A 25,698-nucleotide genomic window follows, 5' to 3' on the forward strand; every position below is an offset into this window, starting at 1 on the left:
TGGAGGAGAGAAGTCTCCCAAATCATGTGTTATAATAAAAGCAGATATAATTTAACTGGAGTCCTTGTATTGCTGGTGAGCAAGTGAAAAAATCAGTTTTTTAATGCAGTGCATGTAGCCTGGCATCTGCTGCATACTTATTGGTATGATCAAAGTGGGTGTTTCCTCATGATATATGGCTTGTAGTGTACCACCCTTTCCCCATTGGTCTGCCATGATGTGTGGCTTGTAGTGTACCACCCTTTGGTCTGCAATGGTTTAAAGAAACAAATTCGGGCCATAGGGATACACCAAATAGATTGTGGGAGATAAATTGGCCTCATTGTTGGGAGTCAGTGTTGCCAATGATGACCCCAGCATTCACCAGGGCCAGCAGTGACCCACAGCAAATGATAGGGCCAGCGTTGATAACCACCTAGCACTTTTTTTTATTTTTTTTTTTTTAAGGGATCATGGACTATGGATGGAAACCTAAAACTAATTTTGGGGACAGCTAAAATATTTTGTTTGGACAAAATGTACTTTGTTTTTTGGAAATGTCACAAGTGATATTTCAATACAGCCTAATTCACCATAGCGACATGCAGTGGTTTGTGGTGCAATTTGCTGTGCTGAAAAAAAAAAAAAGTGAGCCCCTCTTCCTTCATAGCAGGTTAGATGGCAGTGCTTGTGCTGTCTAACCTGCCCCTCTGTAAGCTGTAGAAAACCTGGCTGATCCTACCTGTTCCTGTGCCCCCCTCTGTGTACTGACCAGGATAATCATGGCTGCTGAGCCCTGATTACTGTGGTCAGTTTATGTGCCTCCATCATTTGCAGCTCTGTGTTTCTATGTCTCTGTACCCCCCTTTCCTCCTGCCGCTATTAGTAGTGAAAAAAAAGTTTAACAATGGTCACTAGCAGCCCCTCTATTTTATCCTGGCATAATGCAAGTATGTTAGGGGCTTTGTTTAAAAGGGGGGAAAAAAACTAATTTTTTCAGCTATAATAAGGCCGGTCACGTGACTCACGGCTGCACTGCTACTCAGATTCAGGGCTATAGCAGCCACGTAACCTGAAAAGGTAGTATGAATCCGCGCCACGGAAAAAAAATATATGTATATAGGTTTTGCAGGGAGGACAATGAAATGAATGCAAATAAATGCAAATAAGTATAAAAGAGTTTCGATTACAGTGGCTGCCCCTACAAAAGTATCCCACCGGGGTGGAATATAAATATGAGAAAAAGGGGGCTGGTAGGTGATGGCGCCTGCTGTGTAGATTATACCATAATTGTGCTGGTGCTGATGAAGTGAAATATAAAGTGAAATATGTAAATGCTTCTTAGATTAAATTAAGTGAAAAAATATATACAAATGAAAATAAAAATATGAAATATATATATATATATATATTAGTAAGTAAATGTGTCACATATAGATCTGGTAATGCTCAATACATGCATTAAGTCCATATGATATTGCATAAAGTCCATAAAGTGATTAACGTGCTGAATAATTAATTTTCTAAAGATATATTGCTGTATTATAAAGTGCTGATTAATCCGTGCAAAAGGTGCTGCATGCCACTCTTAATAGAATTACAGGTGATTCACTCTGTGCACCCTTCCTCTGTGCTCGAGTGTTTCCCGCACTCACCAGATTTAAAATCCCCTCCTGGGGTAGCAGGCATCCACAGTGTACGCCCTGTGCTGCGCTCTGGCAAATGTTTGCTTGTTCCCCTGTATATGGCCTTTTTAGCCAGAAGCCACTCAAAAGAAGAAAGAAAGGATGCCCAAATAGTGTGATACCGTTTAAAAAACAGATGTCCGCTGTTACAACACTTCCACGGATATATACAAACGCCTGATTTGTTTGAATCAAATGTGAGTACCCAGTGATTTTATTTAATAAACATCGTTTTTTTAAACTGTATCACACTATTTGGGAATCCTTTCTTCCTTCTTTTGAGTGGCTTCTGGATAAAAAGGCCATATACAGGGGAACAAGAAAACATTTGCCAGAGCGCAGCACAGGGCGTACACTGTGGATGCCTGCTACCCCAGGAGGGGATTTTAATCTGGTGAGTGCGGGAAACACTCGAGCACAGAGGAAGGGTGCACAGAGTGAATCACCTGAAATTCTATTAAGAGTGGCATGCAGCACCTTTTGCACGGATTAATCAGCACTTTATAATACAGCAATATATCTTTAGAAAATTAATTATTCAGCATGTTAATCACTTTATGGACTTTATGCAATATCATATGGACTTTATGCATGTATTGAGCATTACCAGATCTATATGTGACACATTTATTTACTAATATATATATTTCATATTTTTATTTTCATTTGTATATATTTTTTCACTTAATTTAATCTAAGAAGCATTTACATATTTCACTTTATATTTCACTTTATCAGCACCAGCACAATTATGGTATGATCTACACAGCAGGCGCCACCACCTACCAGCCACGTAACCTCCCCACTCATGTCAGAGTGGGATCTCGACCCCTCCCGCTGTAGCCCTGGATCGGAGTAGCCTTAATATAGCTGAAAAAGGGTATTTAGAGGCTTTGTTTAAAATGGGGGTAAAAAACAAAACCCAAAATGTACTCGCATTATGCCTGGATAATAGAGGGGCTGCCAGTGAATCTTTTTGAAATTTAACCACTTTTGCTGTCAGGTCTGCATGTGACTGACATGTAAGTAAAGAGCTTTCCACATACAGAGGGAAAAAAAAGTGCAAAACGGACAGCAGATCTATGCTCTACTGGACACCATAGTGTTTAATTCACACACATTTTTTTACAACTCATTCATAAAAGCCAGCCATAGTTTGTTCGAATCCCGGCTGGTTCAGCAGGGACTGACCGAGATTTAATCCATCTATGGGCGTGCTGATTGTACCCACATCGATCGACTTGGGTACAACCAGCTTGTTTGGATTTCTAGCATACAATTCTTGCCAGAGGCTATAACCACTAGCAATAGTCATTGTTTTCTCCTAGCATGATAGCCAGGGGACCAAGTATCGGACTCAGAACAAGTATGCAGGTCCAGAGTTCTGACCTTCTTGGTCTTTGCTTATGGATTGGAGTTGAAGACGGGTAACTAGCATTTTTGTATTTCTTTCTGCTAGATTTCATTTAAACATTTTAAGAATTGCAACAAAGAGGTTAAAAGCTCTTGTCAGGTTTTCATTGCCTATTGCGGGTTATTTTTCCTCGTCTAGTGTCCATTTTAAAATGGTCACAAAGACAAAGTGAGCGGATATTTTTTCACTGAGAACAAAGACGGCAATAAAAATCTGTTAGGGATTCTAATGTTTCCCTGTCCCAAGCATTTTACATTTTAGCTAGAGTTGCACTTTAATATACCAGTAATATCCTTGCACCACATGTAGTGACTTCACAGCAATTTTTTATTGATTATTGGTGGAATTACAGATACTATTCCAACGAGTCAAACAGCCATGTGAACCTGATATTCTTGTAGCATATTCTAGAAAACTCTAAATGGTATAGAAAGGATGAAAATCCCTGGAGTTTGCACCTTTAAAACCAACTCTGTGCTTTAGTTTAACTCTTACATGATCAGAGGTCATTGTGTCAATGCCCAGGCCAAATTAAGCAGCAACTGCATGCATGTTTAAAGCGGGGGTTCACCCTATAAAAAAAAAAAAAAAAAATTCCTCTAGCATAAAATTAGGCATAGTAGCGCCTGTATTTATTTTTTTAGCCCGGTACTCACTGTGCAATCGTATATTGAAGATTCCGACTCCCCGCTGGGAATGGGCGTTCCTATCCAGAGGGAAGGTGATTGACAGCCGGCTCTGGCACGTCACGCTCCCCGAAGACAGCCGGAGTAGGTCTGGGCTCTTCACGGCGCTATACAGCGCATGCCTAATTTTATGCTAAAATGTTGTTATGGAGGGTGAACCGCTTTAACTTGAAAAGTGTGTATACCAATATATATATATATATATATATATATATATATATATATATATATATATATACTTTTTATCTGATGGACTATTTTTTAGTTCTATAATATTATGCTTTATTATAGGCTGTCAAATGGACAAAATGGTTCGCCATTAGTTAATTTAATACTGCAATTGAATCTGACAATTTATAGTCAAAGTAAATCTGCAGAAAGTTACAGTATTAAAAAGGGGTGCGATGCCATCTACAGGCTGCAGCCTTTTGAGGGTTCATTTTGTGAATGAAGAGTCCAGCCTGGTTACTAATCATTCGTGCGGACCACAGCTGTCAATGATAATTTAGTCTGACAGCTAGTATTCATGTACAGTATTGGCTGCTTATTGTCAAACGTACCCTCAGCACATGGCATTGTGGTATTTAATAAAAATAATGGAGTTTGGAAGGTGTTAAGCAAAGCAGTAGAAGGAGCAAACGGCATGGCCACAGTTTTATTTTGGCGAAAGAATAGCAGGCACCTGAGCAAGGTTTTTAACTTACCAAACTACTTTCCCCTTCCTATGGATAACAGTGCAAAGCTGTTGGAGGTTCTTCCTTTAGACATGAGGTCCTTCTCTGATGCAGAAAATCCCAGAAGCAAAGAAAAAAACGATGCATGTGAAAAGTACAGGGTTCCCTTAATCTGCTTCTAGATACTAATACAGGGCAGTTACTTCCACAAACCAGAGTGCTAGGTAGAGTCTTGCTATAATCACCAGATTAGTGCCAGCATTCCTATAAGCATTTGTAAAGTGTATTGTAGATGTAGCACCCTGGAGTTTAGGCAGGGTTGCTCCTCACAAATTTTCTTGCCAGGAGTAGTTACCCTGGTAGATTGATAGAGATCTATTGATGTCTCCCTAAGTTTGGCCTTGTTGCACTTTTCTCTTCTACCACTAGGTAGCTGGGTACTTGGTGGTACTAGATATGAGAAGGGCAATGCAAGGTCAGGTTATGGGTATATGAGGTGTATCTGCCAATGGGCAGGGCTTTTCTTTGGTCTGCTGGGAAAGCCTATATATTTGGGTGGAGTCAGGTTATCAGTGTTCTGTGCCACCTGGAGGGCTGTCTGGGTGGACGTGTGTTGTGTTGTATTGCCCGGGCTGCTGGGCTGGAGATGGGGCCTATCCTGGGCACATCTGGCTGTCTAAGGGCCTATCCAGAAGCAAGAGCAGTGCCAGGGTTGGGATTACGGCTTGCAGTTCAACCAAAAGTGACTGTTCTACCGGCCGGAGAACCTGCAGTGGTCGGAGGTAGAGGGGAATCTGTCGCCAGTAAGGGACTATCCACCTTATTACCGGGGACCACATCGAGTAATTGAAGCAAGTACTGGAGCAGTATTCTCACCAACCGGGAACGGTGAAGAATCGGGAAACTTCAGAGGGAATAAAGCCTTGTGTGTCACGCTAGGGGCTGAGCAGGCCGGTGGGGGTGAGCCTGAGAGGTATCTTGATTATTAAAGCGGTTGTAAACCCGCATGAAATTTTTTATTTTTTTTCTCCTGTAAGGCAAAAGTCATAATGAGCTAATATGCACCGCATATTATTTCATTATGAAATACTTACCTCGGAACGAGGTGTGTAGCACTTACCTGGTCCACGCAGAGCGAGATTTCATCTTGCCTCGGCGTGTCTTCCGGGTATCGCCGCTCCAGCGCTGTGATTGGCTGGAGCGGCGATGACGTTGCGTGCGCGCGGGAGATTTAAAACTCGGCAAGGTCCGGCGGCTGCCAGTCCTTTCGCCGTAGATCCCCCCCTGCGCATGCGGCAATATCTCCTAAACCGTGCAGATTTAGGAGATATTCTCCTTACCTACAGGTAAGCCTTGTTATAGGCTTACCTGTAGGTAAAAGTCATAAAAATGGGTTTACAACCACTTTAAGCTAGGGACCCAGCAGAGAAGTGGGGGTGACACTTGAGCAAGATGCCACCGTGAAGATTGGAAGCGCTCAATGGATTCAGTGGGTCTAATGAGAGACCGGTAGCTCAGTGGGCTGAAGAACTACAAAGAGTGATTGTAGTGAAAGAAAAAGGAACTGTTACGTTTGTGTTAGGAACTGTTGCCATAGGAGACAGCATTCCTGCGTCGCTTTAACTGACAATTGCGCGGTCGTGCGACGTGGCTCCCAAACAAAATTGGCGTCCTTTTTTTCCCCCACAAATAGCTTTCTTTTTGTGATATTTGATAGCCTCTGTGGTTTTTATTTTTTATTAACAAAAATAGAGCGACAATTTTGAAAAAAAAAAACAATATTTTTTACTTTTTGCTATAATAAATATCCCCATATATTTTCCTCAGTTTAGGCCAATACGTATTATTCTACATATTTTTGGTAAAAAAATCGCAATAAGCGTTTGGTTTGCGCAAAAGTTATAGCATCTACAAAATAGGGGATAGTTTTATGGCATTTTTATTAATATTTTTTTTTACTAGTAGTGGTGGCGATCAGCGATTTTTATTGTGACTGCGACTTTATGGCGGACACATCGGACACTTTTGACATATTTTTGGGAACATTGTCATTTTTACAGCGACCAGTGCTATAAAAATGCACTGATTACTGTAAAAATGACACTGGCAGTAAAGGGGTTAACCACTAGGTGGCGCTGCAGGGGTTAAGTCAGTAAGTGATTCTTACTGTTGGGGTGCGTGGCTACACGTGACACGTCACTGATGACCGTTCCCGATCACGGGGAACAGCCATCGGTGACAGTGTCACTAGGCAGAATAAGGGAATGCCTTGTATCCAAAGGCATCCCCCTGTTCTGCCTTTGCCGGCCGCAATCACGGGCAGCCTGGGAACATCGAGTTCCCGGGACCTGCGAACGCCCTTAGCTGGGTGGCAAATTTAAAGGGATATCCCTGTACGCCAATGTGCTTGCCCGTGCCATTCTGCTGACTTACATCTGGGTGCGGCGGTTGGCAAGTTGTTAAACTGGTTGTAAAGGTTAATTTTTTTTTTTTAAATAACATGTCATACTTGGCCCCGATCCTCCTTTTCTGGGGTCCCCCCGGCGGCTCTCGTGGCTTCTCTTCACAATATCAACAAAGGCCTGGGGAATTCCCAGGAGAAAACCAAGGCTCCTCCCCACAATAGCTAACCCTCCTCTGGGAAGCTCTCTCCCGAGGGGGTTACGGATGCATTAACCACTTAAGGACCCCTTCACGCCGATATATGTCGGCAGAATGGCACGGCTGGGCACATCCACGTACATGTACGTGGCTCTTTAAGCCCAGTCATGGGGTCGCACGCGCCGCCGGCGCATGCACTCGGTCCGAAGCTCCGCGGCCGTGGGACTCGGGGACCCGATCGCCGCTGGAGTCCCGCGATCGGTCCCTGGAGCTGAAGAACGGGGAGAGCTGTGTGTAAACACAGCTTCCCCGTTCTTCACTGTGGCGCTGTCATCGATCGCGCGTTCCCTGATATAGGGAAACACAATCGATGATGTCACACCTACAGCCACACCCCCCTACAGTTAGAAACACAAATGAGGTCACACATAACCCCTACAGCGCCCCCCCTGTGGTTAACTCCCAAACTGCAATTTTCACAGTAAACAATGCATTTTTAATGCATTTTTTGCTGTAAAAATGACAATGGTCCCAAAAATGTGTCAAAATTGTCTGAAGTGTCCGCCATAATGTCGCAGTCACGAAAAAAATCGATGATCGCCGCCATTAGTAGTAATAAAAATGCAATAAAACTATCCCCTTTTTTGTAAAAGCTATAAATTTTGCGCAAACCAATCGAAAAACACTTATTGCGATTTTTTTTTTTTACAAAAAATAGGTAGAATACGTATCGGCCTAAACTGAGGGAAAAAAAAATGTTTTATATATTTTTGGGGGATATTTATTATAGAAAAAAGTAAAAAAAATTGCGTTTTTTCAAAATTGTCGCTCTATTTTTGTTTATAGCGCAAAAAATAAAAACCGCAGAGGTGATCAAGTACCACCAAAAGAAAGCGCTATTTGTGGGGAAAAAAAGGACGCCAATTTTGTTTGGGAGCCACGTCGCACAACCGCGCAATTGTCAGTTAAAGCGATGCAGTGCCGAATCGCAAAAACTGGCCGGGTCCTTTAGCTGCCTAAAGGTCCGGGTCTTAAGTGGTTAAGGTGAAAAAAAAAAAACCTTTACAACCCCTTTAATTGAACAAGCTGAAGTTAAGTTGATTGGCTACCATGCACAGCTGCACCAGATTCCGAGTGGTAAATCTCCCCCAGCGTGTGTTTAGTATCACTTTAATGAAACCTATATATTTAGACTTGGTGAAAGATACGTGTCAGTAAATTATATCCCCTTTTTGAGAAGATTTGTAGCGATGAAATCGGGGAGTGGAGAATTGCATGATCTGGTATGTTTGGTAACAGCAATTCCATGTTTAAGATGTATAAATGACATGTTTGTGGAATGTATTTGTTCTTTCTAGTTATTGTAATTCTAGGTCTATGTTGGTGTTTCCACTGAAATGATTTACAGAATAACAGCCACTTTATACGTCTCTATATTCATGCTCCGATATGCAGAGGGGAGAAATGGATGTGTTGGGCATGTTTTGCGTATTCGCTCTGAAGTAGGACAGGTTAAAGGGGTTGTAAAGGTTCGTTTTTTTATTTTCTAAATAGGTTCCTCTAAACAAGTGCATTGTTGGTTCACTTACCTTTTCCTTCGATTTCCCTTCTAAATGTTTTTTTCTTTGTCTGAATTTCTCACTTCCTGTTCCTCCTCAGTAAGCTGTTCTGGCTGACTAACCCCCATGGGTGATGGGGGCAAGCTTACTGAGGAGAAACAGGAAGTGAGAAATTCAGACAAAGGAAAAAACATTTAGAAGGGAAATCGAAGGAAAAGGTAAGTGATCCAACAATGCACTAGCTTAACTACTTGCCGACCAGCCGGCGTAGTTCTACGGCGACAGGTCGGCTCCCCTGCGCGAGAGCCCGTACAATAACGTCGGCTCTCTAAGCGGCCATTAGGGGCGTGTGCGCGCCGCCAGAGGCGCACGCGCCCCCTGCCCGGCCCTGACTCCCGTGCGGGTGCGATCGCCGCCGGGCACCCACGATTGCGCGTTACAGAGCGGGAACCGGGAGCTGTGTGTGTAAACACACAGCTCCCGGTCCTGTCAGTGGAGAAATGCCTGACCGTCTGTTCATACAATGTATGAACGGCGATCGGTCATTTCCCCTAGTGAGGCCACCCCCCCTACAGTTAGAACACACCCAGGTAACATACTTAACCCCTTCCCTGCCAGTGGCATTTTTATAGGAATCCAATACATTTTTATAGCACTGATCGCTATAAAAATGCCAATGGTCCCAAAAATGTGTCAAAAGGGCCCGAAGTGTCCGCCATAATGTCGCAGTACCGGAAAACAATCGCTGATCGCCGCCATTACTGGTAAAAAAAAATATTAATAAAAATGCCATAAAACGACCCCTATTTTGTAAACGCTATAACTTTTGTGCAAACCAATCAATTGCGAAAAATATGTAGAAGAATACGTATCGGCCTAAACTGAGTAAAAAATATATTTTTTATATTATTTTGGGGGATATTTATTATAGCAAAAAGTAAAACATTTTTTTTTCCAAAACTTTAGCTCCATTTTTGTTTATAGCGCAAAAACTAAAAACCGCAGAGGTGATCAAATACCACCAAGAGAAAGCTCCATTTGTAAGAAAAAAGACGCCAATTTTGTTTTGGAGCCACGTCGCACGACCACGCAATTGTCAGTTAAAGCGACGCAGTGCCGAATCACAAAAAGTGCTCTGGTCTTTGACCAGCAATATGGTCCAGGGGGTTAAGTGGTTAAAGGAACCCATTCAGAAAATAAAAAAACAAATCTTTACAGCCCCTTTAATTACCATGATCGAGTACATGGAATTAGTGTTTTTTTTTTTTTTTCAATAATTTACAAACCTTACTACTTAATCCATTCCACACTTGTATTTTTCGATTAGTATTATTTTTCAGTAGGGACAGATACACTATATTGTCAAAAGTATTGGGAAGCCTGCCTTCACACACAGATGAACTTTAATAGCGTCTTAGTCCATAGAGTTCAGTATTGGGTTGGCCCCCCCTTTGCAGCTATAACAGCTTCAACTCTTCTTGGAAGGCCGCCCACAAGGTTTAGGAGTGGAAATGTTTGAAATGTTTGACCATTCTTCCAGAAACGCATTTGTGAGATCAGGCACTGATGTTGGACGAGAAGGCCTGGCTTGCAAATCATCTCAAAGGTATGCTATTGGGTTGAGGTCAGGACTCTGTGCAGGTCAGTCTAGTTCCTTCACCCCAAACTTGTTCATCCATGTCTTTTATGGACCTTGCTTTGTGCACTGGTGCGCAGTCATGTTGGAACCATCCCCAAACTGTTCCCACAAAATTGTCCAAAATGTCTTGGTATGCTGACACCTTAAGAGTTCCCTTCACTGGAACTAAGGGGCCAAGTCCAACCCCTGAAAAACACCCCCACACCATAATCCCCCCTCCACCAAATGATTTGGACCAGTGCACAAGGCAGGTAGGTCATCATACTTATTGCTCCAGCCTGACCTCACAGATCCCTGGGATCACCTATTCTCCAGATCCAGACCATGGTTGCGGAAGCACTCATGTGACCTTTATAAACAGTCTGTACTGTATACACAACACTGACAGTGAAGTCCTGAATGATCCACACTACTGTCCATCCCCCTAAGTGCTGCTGTACAAGGTACTGCGGGAGGCAAAAGGCAGTCGGGTACTTTTGCCAACTATATATAAGAATATAAAATATTTATTCATAAGCAGGCATGCTTAGATCACTTGAATAAAAGGAGGAAGTAGCAGGAAGAAGGCAACCTCTTCTGGGGGCTTTAGTTATTGGTGGAAAAAATGTTGACTAGTTTTGCTGGGCTGACCCTAATTGGCCATACTGAGATCCGGCTTTGGGCACTATGCACAGTGTGACATTTCTTGATTTGGTACAAACCACTTATTAACACCAGAGGACCCCCCACACACACACACACTTAGTAGCCATGATCTGATTTCTAAAATACCTGTTTAGGGTGCAGCTGCAGCTCATCAATATACTATTGCAAGTATAACTAAGCCCTGGTTCACACTGGGTACGATTTGGAACGATTTGAGATGCGATTTGACATGTCAAATCGCATCTCAAATCGGCGGCAATTGTCGGCAATTGCACTGTCCTAATCAGTGCGACGCCGCATCTGCGATTTCAAAAAGTAGTTCCTGTACTACTTTTTGCGATTTCGGGACGCGATTTACATTAAATTGCGGCCGAAATCGCGGCAAAATCGCGGCAAAATCGCAGCCGCGAAATCGCGGTAAAATCGTGCATTTTACCGCGATTTTGAATTCGCAGCAGTGTGAACCTAGGCTTAAGGCAACATTTTATTTTATTTTGAAGGAGTGGAGAGGGATTTGAACACCTCGCAGTTTTTTTTTTTTTTTGCTGTCTGTGCCCCCAGGGAGATTCACCCTCTCTATTTGTCTTACTGCTATTTCCAAAAATAAACGTCAAACAAAATCCTAAAGGTTGGGTTTTCCCCAGAATAGGAACAATTAAGTTATTTTTCAATGGTGACAATCAGGGATTTCTTCGTTTTAGAGAAATTTCTTCCACCCCTTCTGTTCTGGCTATGGGACAAGAAGTAAAAATAAATTCCTTTCTGTGTGTGTGTTTTAATCATGGTTGGGATTGTGCTGTCAAGTCAGTTTTGGCCAGTGAAAATGACTACAGTTGACATACATTTTCTAAAGCCATCTACTGGCAATGCAAACAGGTCCTCTTGCAAACAATCCTGCATGCTTCTAGGGTCACATCGTCAGACTGTGTGGACTACTATTTATATTGACCAATGCCATGTACCCCTTGCATTGTGGGCCATTGCAATAACACCATACTGCAGGAATGGCAAACTCAAATTCATCGGGGGCCGCATTAGCAGTATGGTTGCCCTCAAAGGGTCGGTTGTATCTGTAAGACTATGTGTCCACTATTATCATAAATAATTGTCACTGCATTTGTTTATTACTGGTTTTATGGAGCGCAGGATTCAGGAGTTTGCTGCGTACGAAATGCAGGATACAGGAGTATGCTATTGACCATGTGCAATATCTGACCTCTGCACCCTCCACTCTCCTTCCATCCACCCTGGGATGGGGTAGGATGGGATGGGGGTGGATGGGATGGGGTGGGGGGGGGTGCCATGGGGTGGGGGTGGAGTGGGATGGGGTAGGATGGGATGGTGGTGGGGTAGGATGAGATGGGATGGGCTACCTGACATACATGGACCTACCTGACATACACAATGACTTCACCTACCTGACATACACTTACCTCACCTACCTGACATACATGGACCTACCTGACATACACAATGACTTCACCTACCTGACATACATGTAACATGGACCTACCTGACATCATGTGTCACAGCATCCAGCCAGCCCATGCACTAGTGTTGTCATATTCTGCTCTTTAGTGCATGGTGTCGAGGAGGCTTGTAATTGCCGCCTTCTGGAGTCTGCGGCGCCTATGATGGACGTCACACTTCCCGCGGTCCTGTGATTGTATCTCCAGGACGTCCATCATAGGAGCCGGGTGTACCAGAATGTCCGACCGCACCAGAGCTAGGCCAAAGCCACAGCCTTTCCTAAGGCCGAGGCAGCGGTGCGCTCCGCTCCGCGGATCACGGATCGGTCACGATCCGTTGCATCACTAGTGGCAACGGACGGCCCGTTACGCGGGCCACATGGCAAGGTCTCGCGGGCCGGGCTGGCCTTGTGTTTGCCACCCCTGCCATACAGTGTCGTCTTTTTTTGTTTTTTTTTTAATATCCAACAATACAGTGTCTTCTTAAGCCTCGTACACACGATCGGACTTCCGTCTGACTTTTCAGTGGATTTTTGTCCGAAGGGGCGTTGACCGTGAACTTGGCACGCATACACACGGCAGAACATTTTCAGCCAACATTCACCAAACCACGTAGTTTTTCAGCTCTTTACCACCACTCTTTCGGCAACTTTTGCTATTGTTGTCTGATGTTTAGCATTGGTTCTGAGCATGCGTCTTTGTACTTTGGATTTTAGTCCTATGGATCTGTGTACACACGATCGGATATTCTGACGGAACACAGTTGTTTTCTGACAATTTGAAAACATGCACAGCCAACATTTGTTGGAAATTCCGACAACAATTGTCCGATGGAACATACAGATGGTCGGATTGTCCGATAAAACACATCCGTCGGACCGTTGTTGTCGGAAAATTCGATCATGTGTATGGGCCTTTAGACTTACAAATCAGATGCTAGGAACAAATAGGCATGGGGTAAAGCCTCATACACACGATCAGACTTCCATCTGATTTTTCCGTGGATTTTTGTCCGAATGGGCGTTGGCCATGAACTTGTTCTGCATACACACGGTGTGATGGAAGTTACTAAAATGAATATTTTTGTGTTATGATTACTTTTCTCCTGAGCTACTCAAATGTTGCCTTTCTTTCATTGTATCGTTTATTTGTTTTATTTCCTTTATTTCTTGATCGATATAAGATATAATACATATGTATGTGAGTGTATTAGAAAATTACTTTCCTTAAGAGACATTATAGAGTTAACCAACCCTTCAGGAAGTGATTAAGTGAAAACAGATGTCTTCAAACCCCTCCAAAACAGCTCCTCCCATGGCCCCTTCCATCGAAGAAACAAAGATGGCCCCCAAAGACTTTTGAAACATGTGCAGTATGCCAATAACAGGTGTCACAGGGGCGTGTAAAAAGGGACTATATATGGACTGACCTATCAGCTGTGCTCATGTGTGTGATGTCATGTTGTTTATAAAAGACCAATAAAAAGTCCAGCCCCCTCTCTGATGCTGGAACACCGAAAGGAACAGAGCTCTCTCTCAGTTCTCTGCATACTTTCACAATTTGGGTCAAACGGCAGAATGGGTTAAGCCCTGAGGTTGTGTCAGGGGTCAATCTTTGTCAACGGCAGAACATTTTCAGCCAACTTTGACCAAATCACATGTTTTTTCAGCTCTTTACCGCCACCCTTTGGGCAAATTCTGCTATTGTTGTCTGATCTTTAGCATTGGTTCTGAGCATGCGTGTTTGTACTTTTGACTTTAGTCCGATGGACTTGTGTACAGATAGCATTCAACAACATGACCAGCAAGAAAGTGCTCTGATTCCAGTGTATCTATATCTGTAAATGTATATTCTAGACAATAAAACACCATAGATAACTTACAAGCACCCTTTAATATCGTATATTTAGTTTATTTGTGATATTGCACTTGAATTAACTTCTAAGAGGTGTATAGTGCAGGATCAGAAATGATGAGAAGATATGCAAGTGTTCAATAAATGCATTCCCTCTAATGTTGTTTCACGATCAAAAGAGCTTTGCGTGATTCCTGGCAATTGTCTGCGATCTAATGCAGTTCAGAGGAACAGGTCACCCCCACAGAGCAAGGGCAGCTTTGATCTCGCACTTTTTTTTAGTGCACCTCAGGAAATATTTCACAACATACTTAAAAAGAAAAAAAAAACAGTTGTGTACTGCAAGAGACACAAATACAATGATGCTTTTAATAATGTTGTAAAATGTATAAATATATTAAGCTTTGGCATGTATTAAAAGGATAATATGGAATCCTTAAGAAGGCATACACTAAAATATAATGAAGAATTGTATATTTGAGCTATTAAGTAACTTGCTCTGCACATATGGTAGCAACCTGCCTACAAGTCGTATTGTGTTTCTGGTTATTTAGCCTATAGCCTCGTACACACCATCGGATTTTCTGATGGAAAAAGTGTGATGACAGACTGTTGTCAGAAAATCTGAGTGTTTGTACGCTCCATCGGATAACTTTTGTCCGATTTTCCGCCAACAAATGTCGGATAGCATGCTTTAAAATTTTCCGACAACAAATGTGTCTTAAAAACAAATGGAAAAAGAAAATATGGACAGCCGCACTGCAAAAAACCTTGATGGTTGTCTTTATTAAAAAAAAAAGTAAAGTAAAGCCAGCGAAAGGATTTGACCAGCCAATTTTGCCAGTTTGCCAACACTATCCTTTCAAGCACAGGAAATTGTGAGACTTCTGTCTCAAACAGGGGCGGACTGACAACTCATGGGGCCCCCGGGCAATAGGAGATTATGGGGCCACACAGAATACACACACACACATACAGTATACACACACACAATATACATACATACACAGTATACATACACAGAGACATAAAATACACACACACAGTATACATACACACACTGAAAAGGTACTGGAGAAGCGGGGCAGCTACAATCGATTTTTTTAAAAACACAGATTTTTACATACTACCCCTGGTTTTACTTAGGCTGGCAACCCTGATGGGGCCCCATAGTGGCATGGGGCATGTCATGGACCTTGAGATATTAAAGTGTTTCTACTTGACATCTGTTACACAGGAGAGGGACATTCAATGCAAGGCTTTTGAAATGCTAAGTGGAACCAGCTTGCGAAATACCTTTTATTGTGTTCTGCAGGTTAAGAGCGGGTGTCGGAGTCAGTCCGTCTAGCTAGAACCGGGTTATTGTGTACATTGATTACCCCCTGGGGCTTCTGTCTCAATACACAAGTCTTTCTATCCAAGCTATTGGACCAATCCCTGTTGACAATTTCAAGTCCTCATTTGCATGGTCAAGGAGGACTTGAGTGAAGACTGGATATACTTTACAATTGACCAATAGGAAAGCGGTTGTTGGGAGTGGGATGTTCCAAATTCTGTATAAAAGTGTGCTGTGTAATTGAAAATAAAGAGTCCTGCTTGAACTTACATACAGCCTGCCTGGTGTTTGTTCTTAATGGGTCTGAATGGCACATAGCTGTAGTTCGGATCCCGGAACCTTGGATGACTGGACCATCAGACGCTGCAATCTGCAAGCTGACTCACTGGTAGCAGAGGAGTGTTGGGAGAGCAGGACCTGGGCGAGGAAGGATCTCGTCACATTGGTTGGCAGCGGTGGGATTTGCTCTCCAGTTACTGGGACAACTCCAAACCACCACCATGAATGACCAGCTATGCAGCCTGGAGGAGAACCATGCTAAAAGACTTGCTTGAGAGCCGTGGAGGGACCGGTGGGAAGAACAAGGCCACCCTGATCATTGCGCTAGCCGAGATGGATCAGAGGGATGGTGATGCAGGACCCCGGTCAGTTGAAGACTTGTTCCAGCAGCGAGTTCAACAGCGGTTGGCATTATATGGTGCGAACCCATCAGAGACCGCCATACAGAATACCATTAGAGACCTCCAGCGGCAGGATGAGAGAGAACGAGAGCGACAACAGAGAGAACGAGAGCGGCAACAGGAGCTGAGAATTGCAGAAATACGGCGATCGGTGACAACGCCTAAAGAAGCAGCACCAAATGAAAGAAGAGGAGAGGTACAGATATCAGTAACCATGGAAGAGGAATTCAGAAGGAGGTTGCGAGAGAAGCAGATACAGCGCAGAGGACCAGTATCAGAGGAGGTCCTGCTTGGATGGTCTGATTCGATCCGCTGCAAACTCTGGAAAGAAGTGCTAGCCTGTGAGCAGCAACACCAGGGAAAAGCTCTCCCCTCCATCCATGTAAGGTACTGGTCACAGTATGAAGTACGGATGCTGTTATTGGGGGAACAACCAAAGCAGGAGTGGACAGCAGAGTTAAGCAGGCTGATCCGGGCAGAGATGCGGTTGGACGAGAGCTACAGAGCCCTCCGGTGGTATGTAGTCCAAGAGTGCCCATGGTCAGCGGATGACAGCCCCACGGAAGGCTTTGGCTATGATGGCCTGGGATTGTTGTATTGGAGGATGTCCAGGGATCCCAACTTTGGGAGCGATCGGGAGTGGCGTTGGGAGGAAATAATGGAGCACAGAGAGCGAAGACTGAATGTCCCGGAAGTGCACTGGTTACAGGAAGATTTGGAATTCCTGGCCGCTCAGGAATGGGAACTGGAAATCGCCTACAAACAGCTGCTAGACTCCGCTCAGCAGCAGGGTGAGGTTCCCTTTACCTGGGACTATGAGGAGATATCAGCTGACAGTGATGAAATCCTGGCTGATGAATCAGCAGTGGAAAATCGGGAGCTTGCCATTCCCAAAGCTGAAGTGCTGACCGCAGGGCCGAGCTCTGCTAACCTCTGCTCAGTACCCATAGCATCTTCTGGGTTCCATGGACAGGAGATGGTGAACCTCTATCCCCAGACACCAGTTGTAGAGACAGGGGATTTAATAGACTTTTCTGCTGAGGAAGAACAACCTGGGGAGCCTCCAACAGAAGAGCTGGTATCAGGGCCAAACTTCACTGTGCTCTGCCAAGCACCAAGGACAGTATTTGTGGAGTTACAAGGAACTTCCCCAGCTGAAGCGCTGGTCACCGGACAGAGGGATCAAGACCTCTGCCCCACCCCTGTGGCAGTTCCGGAGGCTCAGGGTGAGAAGATGGCGATCACTCCCCAGCCACAGATTACAGAGTGTATGGACTGTTCAGAGGATGTTATGGATTATGCACCCCCAGCAGAAGTGCTGGCAACAGGGCAGAATGCTAGCCATCTCTGCCCAGCACTGGGGCCAACTGTGGAGTTCCAGGGAGCCGGGGCGGTTGGCCCCCCTCCCCAGCAACAAGCTGAGGTGGTAAAGCTCGTATTCCCAGCTGAATCACTGGCAGCAGGACAGGATGCTACTGGCGGCTGCACCCCACTACAGCTTGAGCGGATATCGGTGGATGGGACTGTGGTCTCCACTCACAGCAACCCAGCGGAAGAGCTGGCAACAGAGCAGAGTGCCCCAGGCCTCTGCTCTCAACTAACAGGAGAGGGGGTTCCTGTGGTAGTGGATGGGACTCCGATCTACATGGACACAACCCCAGAACATGGTGCGGCACTGAGACAGGAGGATGTCGGCTTTGCTTTGCAAGCACCGGGGGATTTTTACCTAGCATCAGTGGATGGGACTGCAGTCTCCACTGGTATACCCCAGGAATGGTGGCCAGTTGGCCCAGATTCCCAACGGCATGATGAACTGAGCCCAGCCACCCTGTCTTCTCTCCAGCGGCTGAAAGGACTCCAGGGAGAAGGGCCAGTCCAGGCCTCTCCCCAGCGGCAGGCGTGTTCTCTGAGAGAGGCAGAGATTGGCTGGGTGAGTAATGCTCTGTTTGGGACAAGTTATCTGGGGTACTGGGTGGGTACCGGAAATTGGGGTCTCTCCCAGTGTTAGTCTCCTGCCAAAGGGGGAGATGTGTGACAGACCTAGCCGGGACAGGGGCTTTTGGAGAGGACTGAATGTGAGCCTCTTGCCATCCGATTATGGGCCAGGACCTCAAAACAGGAAGGCAGATGGGTCATCCCAGCAGACAGTCCTGGAACTTTAAGACTACTTTTCCAACATCCTCGAGTTGACCCGTTTGGGTCCCACTGCGGCTGTTGGACTGTTTCCCAGGGGAAGTAATGTCATGGACCTTGAGATATTAAAGTGTTTCTACTTGACATCTGTTACACAGGAGAGGGACATTCAATGCAAGGCTTTTGAAATGCTAAGTGGAACCAGCTTGCGAAATACCTTTTATTGTGTTCTGCAGGTTAAGAGCGGGTGTCGGAGTCAGTCCGTCTAGCTAGAACCGGGTTATTGTGTACATTGATTACCCCCTGGGGCTTCTGTCTCAATACACAAGTCTTTCTATCCAAGCTATTGGACCAATCCCTGTTGACAATTTCAAGTCCTCATTTGCATGGTCAAGGAGGACTTGAGTGAAGACTGGATATACTTTACAATTGACCAATAGGAAAGCGGTTGTTGGGAGTGGGATGTTCCAAATTCTGTATAAAAGTGTGCTGTGTAATTGAAAATAAAGAGTCCTGCTTGAACTTACATACAGCCTGCCTGGTGTTTGTTCTTAATGGGTCTGAATGGCACATAGCTGTAGTTCGGATCCCGGAACCTTGGATGACTGGACCATCAGACGCTGCAATCTGCAAGCTGACTCACTGGTAGCAGAGGAGTGTCGGGAGAGCAGGACCTGGGCGAGCAAGGATCTCGTCACAGGGCACTCAGGCAGTGCCCGAATGGTCAGTGCGCCCCTGGTCTCAAATGGTACTGTAGTGGGGAAGGCTAAAGCTGGGTATACAGAGTTTCGAATGAAAATTCATACAATTTTTTTTAGAAAAATATGTAAGAAAATTCTCAGTAGATTCCAATATTATTCAAAAGTCGTTCAAGGTTTCGTTTGGCTTTGAATGAATAAACTACAAAATAAAAACCACATACACTTTTAAAAATTTGTGTTCAAGAAAAAAATTCCATCCCGCTCCTTCTCGCCACTGTGGTTAAAAACAAACATTAATTTGACCACACTAAGGCCCCTTTCACACAGGGCAGTGGAGGTGCGGTGACAGTATAGCTGCGCTTTACCGTCGTATTTATGGCGATATTCGGCCGCTAGCGGTGCAGTTTTAACCCCCGCTAGCGCCCGCAATGCGCCTCTGTAGAGGCGCATTGCTGGTGGTATTACCATGGTTTCCTATTCATTTCAATGGGAAGGAGGCGGTATAGGAGTGGTAAACACCCCGCTCCTATACCGCTCCAAAGATGCGGCTAGCAGGACTTTTGGAGCGGTCGTACTGGCGCACCGCTTCAGTGTGAAAGCCTTCGGGCCTTTACATTGAAGCCTGCAGGGCACAATTTTTTCAGGCGGTACAGCAGCGCTATTTTTAGCGCTGAACCGCCTGAAAAATGTGGCAGTGTGAATGGGGCCTTATGATTAGAAGGAAAAAAAATAAAAATGTTGAACGACATTCTAATGTATACGCAGCTTAACCACTTAACCACCGAGGACGTCCATGGACTTCCTCGGCTTTTATGCGGTGATATCTGAATGATGCCTGCAGCTACAGGCATCATTCAGATATCGCCATCTTCAGCTGCCGATTCTGTGCACGATAAGAATGATCAAAGCGGCAGTTCCCCCACTTGATCGTCCTTATAGGCAGCGGGAGGGGACGTCCCCCCCTCCCTCCCGCCACTATCCGGTGCTTCTCCGGGCTCTCCTGTGCCATCGGGGGCCCGGAGAGCGAATTGGCCGGCGCTGCTTGGGAAGCATAGAGATGACTGGTGACCAGATGGTCTCCAGCCATCTCTATGACCGTCGGAGGCCCGGGCACGACGTTATGACGTCGCGTCCAGTACCCGGAAGTAAACAAAGCCACAATCGCGGCTGTCGGCATGTGATCGGTAATTTTTTTTCACTGATTTCATGTTAGTAAGCCTGGAGGAGAGATGTGGGGTCTTATTGACCCCACATCTCTCTATAAAGAGGACCTGTCACAGTAATTCCTATTACAAGGGATGTTTACATTCCTTGTAATAGGAATAAAAGTGATAAAAAAAAAAGTGTAAAAATAAAAAAATGAAGTAAAAAAAAAAACTATTTTTAAAATGCCCCTGTTCTGGTAGCTCAGAAGCGAACACGCATGCAAGTCCCGCCCACATATGTAAACACTGTTCAAACCCCACATGTGAGGTATCGTCGCGTGCGTTAGAGCGTTTGCAACAATTCTAGCACTAGACCTCCTCTGTAACTCGAAAATAGTAACCTGTAAAAAAAATTAAAGCGTTGCCTATGGAGATTTTTAAGTACCGAAATTTGGCGCCATTCCATGAGTGTGCGCAATTTTAAAGCGTGACATGTTAGGTATCTATTTACTTGGCGTAACGTTTTCTTTCACATTATACAAAAAAATTGGGCTAACTTTACTGTTTTGTTATTTTTTAATTCATGAAACAGTTTTTGTTCCCTAAAAAAAGGCGTTTGAAAAATGATTGCGCAAATACCGTGCGAGAAAAAAGTTGCAATGACCGCCATTTTATTCCCTAGGGTGTCTGCTAAAAAAATATATAATGTTTGGGGGTTCTGATTAGTTTTCTAGCAAAAAAAGTTAGATTTTTACATGAAGGAGATAAGTGCCAGAATAGGCCCGGTGATCAAGTGGTTAAGACCATCACTCCTATGCTCCTAACTACTATTGCTCTAGGCATCTCTGTTAAGAAGAAAATATATATATACATATGTGAGTGATGTAAAATAAGCATTGACTTCTGTAATTCCCTCTTTTGCATGGACCATTAGAAGGTCAGACACAGACCAAACATACATATGTACATATTTATCTACAGGCCTAAAGAAAAAAGCAAGCAGCTTTTATACTCTGACATGCCTATCTCCCTGTATATACAGTATTGTGCAAAAGTTTTATGCCGGTATGAAAAAATGCTTAAATTTAAGCCGGTCGCAGACGGTTCAAATCTCGGCCGGTTCGGCAAGGATTAGCTGAGATTCAAACCATGTATGGGAAAGCTGATTGTACCCAAGTCAATCAACCAGCATTTCAGATTGTTCATGCAATTATTGCCAGCAGCTATAGCGGCTACCAATATTTACTGTGTGTTCCCTCGGCAGGGACAGCTCCCTGTGCCCCCCAGCCGGCAGAACACAATAGCTTTGTGGGAGGGATTTCCTTAACACATCTCAGAGAACTAATCACAGATCCTCTGTGGATGTAGGCTGCCTCATATACTTCTGTCTCTTCATGTAATCCCAGATAGACTCGATGAGTCCAGGACTCCTTTTTCTTCATTACACAACATAATTCTTAAAGACAATGGCTGCATGTTTGAGGTCCTGTCCTGGTGCAGAATACATTTGGGGCCAGTCACACACCTCCCTGGTGGTATGGCATGATTGATACGTATCTGCCTGTATTTCCCAGCTTTCAGGACACCATTAATTCTGACCAAATCTCCAACTCCATTTGCAGAAATGCAGGCCCAAACTTGCAGGGAACCTCCACCATGCTTCACTGTTGCCTGCAGACACTCATTATTGTAGCGCTCTCCAGCCCTTCGGTGAACTGCCTCCTGCTACAGCCAAATATTTCAATTTTTAACTCATCAGTTCAGAGCACCTGCTGCCATTTTTCTCAACCTCAGTTGCTATGTTTTCATACAGAGGGTGGCGAGCACGACACTCCACGCCAGGGAGAAAGCCTCGCATTACTGTGTGTAGTTAGACCCCTTTCACACTGAAGCGTTTTTACAGCGTTTTAGCGTTAAAAATAGTGCTATTAAAACGCTCATAAAACGCTCTCCATGCAGCTCAATAAATCCCTTTCACACTGAGTCCTGCAAGCAGCATCTCTGGAGCAGCTTTTGGGCGCTGAAAAAAACGCTCCAAAAACGCCCCTCTCCATTGAAATGAATTGAAAGCGATGTAAAAGCGCCTTACCCTTTCACACTGAGGTACTGCAAAAACGCCCTAAAACATTAATGCTGCGTACACACGATCATTTTTCGGCATGAAAAAAACGTTGTTTTAAAAAAATGTCATTTAAAATGATCGTGTGTGGGCTTCACATCATTTTTCGGCTTCTGAAAAACGACCAATTTTTTTTTCCGAGCATGCTGCATTTTTAAAATATGTCGTTTTTCGGGTTGTAAAAAATGATCGTGTGTGGGCTAAAACGACGTTAAAAACCTGCGTATGCTCAGAAGCAAGTTATGAGACGGGAGCGCTCGTTCTGGTAAAACTACCGTTCATAATGGAGTAAGCACATTCATCACGCTGTAACTGACAAAAGCGCGAATCGTCTTTTACTAACACGGAATCAGCTAAAGCAGCCCCAAGGGTGGCGTCATCCGCATGGAACTTCCCCTTTATAGTGCTGTCGTACGTGTTGTACGTCACCGCGCTTTGCTAGAGCATTTTTAAAAAACGATGGTGTGTGGGCAACGTCGTTTCAATGATGAAGTTAGAAAAACTTTGTTTTTTCTACATGCCGAAAAATGTAGTTTTTTCATGCCGAAAAATGATCGTGTGTACGCGGCATTAGGGTCTTAGCGCTGCTTTACCAGCATATTGGGATTGCAGATGAGGCTTCGCTCGAAAAACGCTTGACTAACGCCCCAGTGTGAAAGGGGCCTTACAGACAGAAGAACAGGGAGTGAGGATTTCTCAGAAGAAATAAGGACATTGAGCCTAGGTTCACACTGCTGCGAATTCAAAATCGCGGTAAAATGCGCGATTTTACCGCGATTTTGCCGCGATTTCGGCCGAAATTTAATGTAAATCGAGTTCCGAAATCGCAAAAAGTAGTACAGGAACTACTTTTTGAAATCGCAGATGCGGGGTCGCACTGATTAGGACAGTGCCATTGCCGACAATTGCCGCCGATTTGAGATGCGATTTGACATGTCAAATCGCATCTCAAATCGTTCCAAAACTTACCCAGTGTGAACCAGGGCTAAAAAGCAAAATGGAAGGATGAGGTAAGTGAAGGTGGTCTGCACTAAGGTAAAGGAAGCTATTTAGGGAAAAAAAATTACCTTTACAACCCCTATAATTTAGTTCCCGCTAAAGCAAGATTTCTTCAGCACTAGTATTGCATTTGCCTGTGTCACTTTAATATTACAACATTCCTAATGACTTGTTTTATATTGTTAAAGCAGAGTTCCAGTCCCTCAAATACTTTTTTTTTTTAAACTCTCCGCCATACTTGTCTACACATATATAGCCTTTATGATAATTTAGATAATGTTATATGTGTGGTCCTTGTAGTTTGTTAAAATAGTGAAATACTATACCAGATCTCGGAAGCAGGCAGGATTCAATGCCAGCTGTGGGCATCTACAGCCCTCTTTTCTTCATTTCCGGGAATCGGTGCAGCTGGCTACCCAGCATGCACCTCCCGATCTTGCACCTACGCAGTAATTCCACTGCGTGGAGCTCTCTTTTCCTTTCCTTTCTTTACGGTCTGGAAATAATGTAATATTTCATCGCTAGGCAATTTACATTGATTTCTGAGATACATGACACCGATATTCCAGCACTCCTTGCTAATCGCTTAGTGATGAAATTGCCCAGGTACCCACAGCCAGAAGTGAAAGAGAAAGGAAAAAAGGAATTTACTTAAAAATAATAATAATAATTGCCATTTGTAAGAGCATTCTCAATGGCCTTGAGATGCACTAAATTACCACAAGTATTAGGACGCCAGCCTGAGGTGGAGGGGTGGGCTCATGACGTCACAGAGTCAAACAAAGCTTCTGTCTTAAGCTGGCCATACACCTGTAGATTATCTCCATATTTTCTATGGTTAGATGGAAAAAGTGCAACAGATTTCTCCATGTAAGCTTAACTGTGTGGATGGAGGAATCTCCCACTTTTTCCATCTGACCATAGAAAATCTGCAGATAATCTATAGGTGTATGGCCGGTCTTAGGGTGGCTACAGTACATTCACTCCTCCACTGTATCACTGGAGGAGCAACGTAGGGCAGCAGCAAGTCAATTAGTGGAGAGGGTAGTGTTAGATGAACTAGTACATTTTGACTTTACATGTGACTAACAATTTTAAAGCCAAACTCCACCTAACACTTTTGCAGCAGTTAAAGAAAAAAAAATGTTTTGCTTTTGGTATAAAGGTTTTACATAAGTGAATAAAAGCTGACCTAAATAGTATGTCTAGACCCTTTAACTGCCACTTTTGCTAGACAGGTTGGCCTGTTAAAGGAAGTTAAAAAACTTTAGACTTTTACACTTTAGTCCAGGGGTAGGCAACCTCGGCCCTCCAGCTGTGGTGAAACTACAAGTCCCATGAGACATTAAAAGACCCTGACAATCACAGACATGACTCCTAGAAGCAGAGGCATGATGGGATTTGTAGTTTCACCACAGCTGGAGGGCCGAGGTTGCCTACCCCTGCTTTAGCCAAATGATCTTATATTAAAGCAGAGTTCCACCCATTTCCTACATGTGCAATCTACCCTATATAACCAAAAGTATTAGGACACCTGCCTTTACACTTGCATGAACTTTAATGGCATCCCAGTCTTCGTCAGTAGTGTTCAATATTGAGTTGGCCCACCCAGGGGCGTACCTAGAGCATTTGGCACCCGGGGCGGATCCAATATCTGGCACCCCCCCCCCCCCACACGTTAAAATGTAAAAACACCCCACTGTGCCCCCTGCATACCCCTGCATCCTTCAATATCTTTTTGTTACTACTGTGTACCCCTCTCCACAACTGCACCTCTGGACCCCTTTACATTACACAGCCCCCTGCACCACTGGACCCCTTTACATTAAACAGCCCCCTGCATCACTGGACCCCTTTACATTACACAGCCCCCTGCACCTCTGGACCTCTTTACATTACACAGCCCCCTGCATCACTGGACCCCTTTAAAATTACACAGCACCCTGCATCACTGGACCCCTTTACATCTCACAGCCCCCTTCACCTCTGGACCCTTTTACATTACATAGCACCCTGCATCACTGGACCCCTTTACATTACACAGCACCCTGCATCTCTGGACCCTTTTACATTGCACAGCACCCTGCATCACTGCACCCCTTTTACATTACACAGCCGCCTGCACCTCTGCACCCCTTTACATCACATAGCCCCCTGCACCTCTGGACCCTTTTACACTACACAGCCCTCTGCACCCCTTTACATTACACAGCACCCTGCATCACTGCACCCCTTTTACATTACACAGCCACCTGCACCTCTGGACCCCTGCATGTTACACAGACCCCCCTTCAGTGCAGACACCCCCTCAGTGCAGACACCCCCCTCTTAGTGCAACCCCCCCCCCCCCCAGTGCAAATCCCCCCCTCAGTGCAACCCC

This window comes from Rana temporaria, chromosome 1 (assembly GCF_905171775.1).
Source record: "Rana temporaria chromosome 1, aRanTem1.1, whole genome shotgun sequence".
NCBI lineage: Eukaryota > Metazoa > Chordata > Amphibia > Anura > Ranidae > Rana > Rana temporaria.